This window comes from Musca domestica, unplaced genomic scaffold (assembly GCF_030504385.1).
Source record: "Musca domestica strain aabys unplaced genomic scaffold, Musca_domestica.polishedcontigs.V.1.1 5, whole genome shotgun sequence".
Taxonomy (NCBI): Eukaryota; Metazoa; Arthropoda; class Insecta; order Diptera; family Muscidae; genus Musca; species Musca domestica.
Genome location: NW_026712346.1, coordinates 7,723,919 through 7,729,052, shown reverse-complemented (window position 1 = coordinate 7,729,052; position 5,134 = coordinate 7,723,919). Strand labels below are relative to the sequence as shown.

At 34.5% G+C, this 5,134-nt stretch overlaps 1 long non-coding RNA gene across 1 annotated transcript; it reads left to right on the top strand.

Moving 5' to 3' along the window:
* The first annotated feature begins 1,657 nt into the window (after positions 1-1,657).
* Positions 1,658-4,701, top strand: LOC131805018 (uncharacterized). Its single transcript, XR_009343470.1, has 3 exons — positions 1,658-1,789; positions 1,882-2,297; positions 2,371-4,701. It is a non-coding gene; the product is annotated as an uncharacterized LOC131805018 (long non-coding RNA).
* The last annotated feature ends 433 nt before the right edge of the window (positions 4,702-5,134 follow it).

Genomic DNA, 5,134 nt, shown 5'->3' with positions numbered 1-5,134 from the left:
CACAAGTTGCAGTCCCATTCATAAGTCCTGCATTATCTACAGATTCAGGTCAATTTAGCCCACAAGCAGGGTACAGTTGTATATATGAACTATTAAGTGATACTCAATTTGAGTAATTTTTGTGTTTTTTGAAGCGCTCTTTGGTCAGTTTTTATTTATATTTTATTGAATTTTGAACTGCCTTATTTTATTTTTTAATTAATTTTAAACTGCTTTATATTCGTTTGGTCTCATTTTATTGAACTTTAACTTCAATATAAGTATTAAATATGTATACTATAGATTGAATTCAAAGAATTTTTATATTTTATATTGAAAAGAAAATATAGCATATTTTATACATGCAATGCATTACAATTTTTAAAAAATTACAAATGTTTTATTGTAGAGATTTAAGCTGTTTTATTGCTTCGCAAAATCTTATTCTGGTTGCCTTTGCTTCAGTGGGAGCATTTCTGTTTGTAGTTGGTTCTAATGTCAACAGCTCTGTGAAGCTTTCAAATTCCGCAGGAAACGTATTTGACTTTGAACCTTGCCGCAAATAATTGTGCAAATAGCAGCATGTGAGAACAATTGTTGTAGCCTTTTCTGGACAGACATTTATAGTTGTTAATAAAACACGAAAACGGGTAGCTAAAATTCCAAAACTATTTTCAACTTTGACTCGTGCAGAGCTGAGAGTTTTGTTGAAAATAATTTCTTCGTTTGTCAAACTGTTATGTCCAAAAGGCTTCATAATATTCACTCGCAACGCAAATGCAGCATCAGACACGATCACATACGGTAGTGGTTCTTGGCCAGGAATAACATGTCGTGGGCTAGGCAAATTCAATTCATCACTTTCGAGTTTTCTGAAGAACTTTGTATTGGAGAAAACACCACCATCAGCTACTCGACCATTCGCTCCCACATCAACCATAAGAAAGTTGCTATTACTATCAACTAATGCCATCAATACAATACTAAACGTTTTTTTTATAGTTGAAGTAGAACGATCCAGAATGTTGTGGCCTTGTGATATTGATGTGCTTGCCATCGAGTGCTCCAATACAGTTGGGAAACAACGATTTTTCAAAAAACTTTTGTGCTATACTCTCCCATTCTTCTGGAGTTTTGGAAACCTATAAGTAAATCATTTAAGTGACACTCACAATGTATACTATGTTCAATTGTCTTACCTTAGTAAAATATTTCAGAACTTTTATAATCGCTTCGCATGTTTCAAAAACAATAGAGCTTATGGATTGTGGAGACACTGCGTAGGAGAACTTCATGTCTTCGAAAGAATTACCGGTGGCCAAAAATCGCAATATGATTGCCAAACGATTTTCCACACTAATGGCCTCCCTCATAATGGTGTCTTTCTATTCAATATGAACTTTTACTTTCGATAAAAGATCATTGAATGTTTGGTCTGACATTCGCATATAATTTTTATATTCTTTTGCCTCACTTTCTCTCAATGTTTTTAAAAGTTTTTTGTTCGAAAATTTATTTCTGTTTATGAACCACTGCTTTGACCACATTTTTTTCTTCATCTTTTTCTTTCTCTGCAGTTGTCTTTCTTCTTCTTCCTCTAAAATTATATCAATTCCAAGAAGCGCAAGAGCATCCGAGTTCATGTTGACGCTTCAAAAATACTTTGTAAATGAAAAGTTGGTACAACAGTTGTATGAAAAGTTGGTACGTGCGAGGAGACCGACCAACTTTTTCATACAACTTAAAAGTGACAAGTTGGGCCAACTGTTGGTGTGTCTGAGGGCAGGTTAACAGCGTGATTTGGAGAGAGGTACGAGACATTAAAAATAATTACAAAAACCTGTACTTGGAATTTTGTGATTTCATTCTCGTTGAGAGTAATACATAACGGTTGTTTTCCAGAACCTACAAATTAGTACTAATTCTGATACAACGCTTTCCCGTACTCCAAAAACTAGCAAAACATGCAGCTCTCTCGAGAAAAAATGGCCCTGAGTGGTGCACAATTTCTGCTTGTTTTAGCTACATGAATTTGGCCGAGCAGAAATGTGCAAATTTGACATTTAATTGGCAGGGCTAACAAGTTTGAAAAATGTATTGATACATTTCAATGTTCGCGCGTGTCAACAAATGTAAAGAAAAAAGATAAACTTAAAAATTAAAGAAAAAATAATATTTGTCGTGCAATAAAACAAAAAGAGAAAATATGGAACAACTAATGTATTCACTTTTTGATGATTCCAGGAGTGAAGAGGACTGGCTGAATGAGGAATCAGATCGAGAAAACGTATTGGAAAACAGTGCAAAATTAGTGAAAGGTAAATTGAATAATTAAGCTTAAAATCAAAGATGTCTGCTTATTACTGCGAGCATTTTCTTTTTATTTTTTAGGTTGGCTGTCTTCCCAACTTGTGGCATTAAGTCTTCTACCAGACTTAACATTAATTTAACCGGCGCCTCCAACCATGTCAGATTCTCCGGGGTTGGGATTTGAGAAAACTCCACCTCTAAATACTCTTCAACGCATTCTGAAAACAAAACTTTCTAAATAAGCAGCATTCGAAAATAATTATTAATTTTATTTAATTTTCAATACTCATTTTTTTAAATTTTGGCGTCCATTTCAGTAAGATTTCATCAGTCCGATTTAGGCTGTTTCCATTTGGAATTTTGAATGTTGAAATGTTACCGCATTTCTGCTAATTATTTTTTGAGCACACCTAAATGAGAATGGCATTTCGTACTGTTCTCTCTTCTGCTAGTTTTACTACTAAAAAAGTACTGGAACACAACTAATATCTAAAATACATAAAGTTCACCCCGCAATGCAGAAATGTGTGGGGAATATTGCAATAACCGAACACAGAATTGTCCAGATTATTTTATTAACAAATACATATTGTAAACCGGGATCAATAATTAAAAGACGCAAAGTCTTTACCATTTGAGCGTTTGTAAGACACTAAATTTATTTATTAAAAATATTTCTTAAGACATACTTATGTTAATATGACTGAACCCAAATCATCATTAAGTGTAAATGAGAGAGAGAGAGACAGATAAATACCAACTGTACACATGCCTATGCACCACGCATAGCTATCTCACATGTGGCAAGCAAACATGGTGCGCTTGCTTATCAGTCTGAGTAAATATTACATCCCATAATCTAACTCCACCATAACACATGCAGCAATTGAAAATTCTGTATTAGTTATTTCTAACTCGCAGGTCTGCTCACCACATTTTCTCATCTTATTTAATGTGGACTGTATTAAGAAGATCCCTGTTTAACAAATCCCCCTCATCTACACTAGGTAGCCCCGCTATTCTCTTTTATTATAAAAACATGTTCACTTATCCGTGAACATTCTTGGCAGGGGCAAAAATAAATATAAAGTATAACAAGTAAAAAAGCTGTAAGTTCGGCCGGGCCGAACTTTGAATACCCTCCACCATTTGGTACAAATTTAACAATTTTCATGAAAATAAAATCCGTTAAAAATTCTGTTAAAATCTTTAAAATATCTAATGTAGACGTATATTAAAGTCTATACGACGACGTGGACCTACATAGGCAACTTTTGTCACAAGCTATTACAATATTCAAATGCGAAACTTGAAAAAAATCTGTTTATAATGTATCTAAAATCATCAAAATACCGAATATGGGGATATACCTTGGTGGCTATAAAACGTGAATCTGCACAGACAATTTTCTGTCATAGGCTGTAATATCCATTACGAACTTCAAATGCGAAATTTGAAATAATTCCGATAAATAATTTCGCTAAAATCATCAAAATACCGAATATCGGGAGGTACCGTTATATGGAGGCTATACGAAGACGTGGACCTGCACAGACAATTTTCTGTCATAGGCTATAGTATTCATTACGAACTTCAAATGCCAAATTTGAAATAGTTCCGTTATATGGGGGCTATACGAAGGCGTGGACCTGCACAGAAAATTTTCTGACATAGGTTGTAGCATCCATTACGAACTTCAAATACAAAATTTGAAACAATTCCGGTAAATAATGTCGCTAAAATCATCAAAATACCGAATATCGGGAGGTACCAATATATGGGGGCTATACGAAGACGTGGACCCGCACAGACAATTTTCTGTCATAGGCTATAGTATTCATTTCGAACTTCAAATGCCAGATTTGAAATAGTTCCGGTATATAATGTCGCTAAAATCATAAAAATACCGAATATCGGTAGGTACCGTTATATGGGGGCTATACGAAGACATGGACCTGCACAGACAATTTTCTGTCTTAGGGTGTAGATGGATACTACACCCTAAGACAGACACTTCAGACACTAAGACAGAAACTTCAAATACCAAATTTGAAACAATTCCGGTGAATAATGTCGCTAAAATCATCAAAATACCGAATATCGGGAGGACCCGTTGTATGGGGGCTATATGATAACTTGGACCTACATGGTCCATTTACGAACTTAACCTGCCTACTGGCAAAATATACATGTGTGCAATATTTTAGCCTTCTATCTCAATTTGTTTGAAACATAGCATTATTACAACAGACAGACAGACAGACCGAAGGACATGGCTAAATCGTCTTAGAATTTTACGCTGATCAAGAAAATATATACTTTGTTGGGTCTGACATGAGTATTTCGAGGAGTTACAAACGGTATAAAAACCAAAAAGATTGGCCTCAAGCTCAAACAATTGCTTTTTTATTTCCTTTTAAAAAATGGTAAAAAATATAAGAAGTTAAAAAGCAGTAAATTTGGCCGGGCCGAACTTTGAACGAATTTAAAAATTTTCAAAAACTAAAATTCTTAAAAAATTCTTTGAAAATTGTAAAAATACCAAATATAGCCGTCTATTGGTGTTTATACAACGTGGACCTACAGAGACATTGTTTGTCATCACCCATTACCATATTCAAACTCGAAACTTGAAATAAACTGTGAATAATGTAGATAAAATCGTCAAAATATCGCATAAAGGGAGGTACCGTTATATCGGAGCTGTGCGAAGACCTGCACCTGCATAGACAATTACCTGTCACAGGCTGTAGCATTCATTACGAACTTCAAATTCCACATCTCAAACAATTTCGATAGGTATTGTACCTAAAATCGTCAAAATACCGAATATAGGGAGGTACTG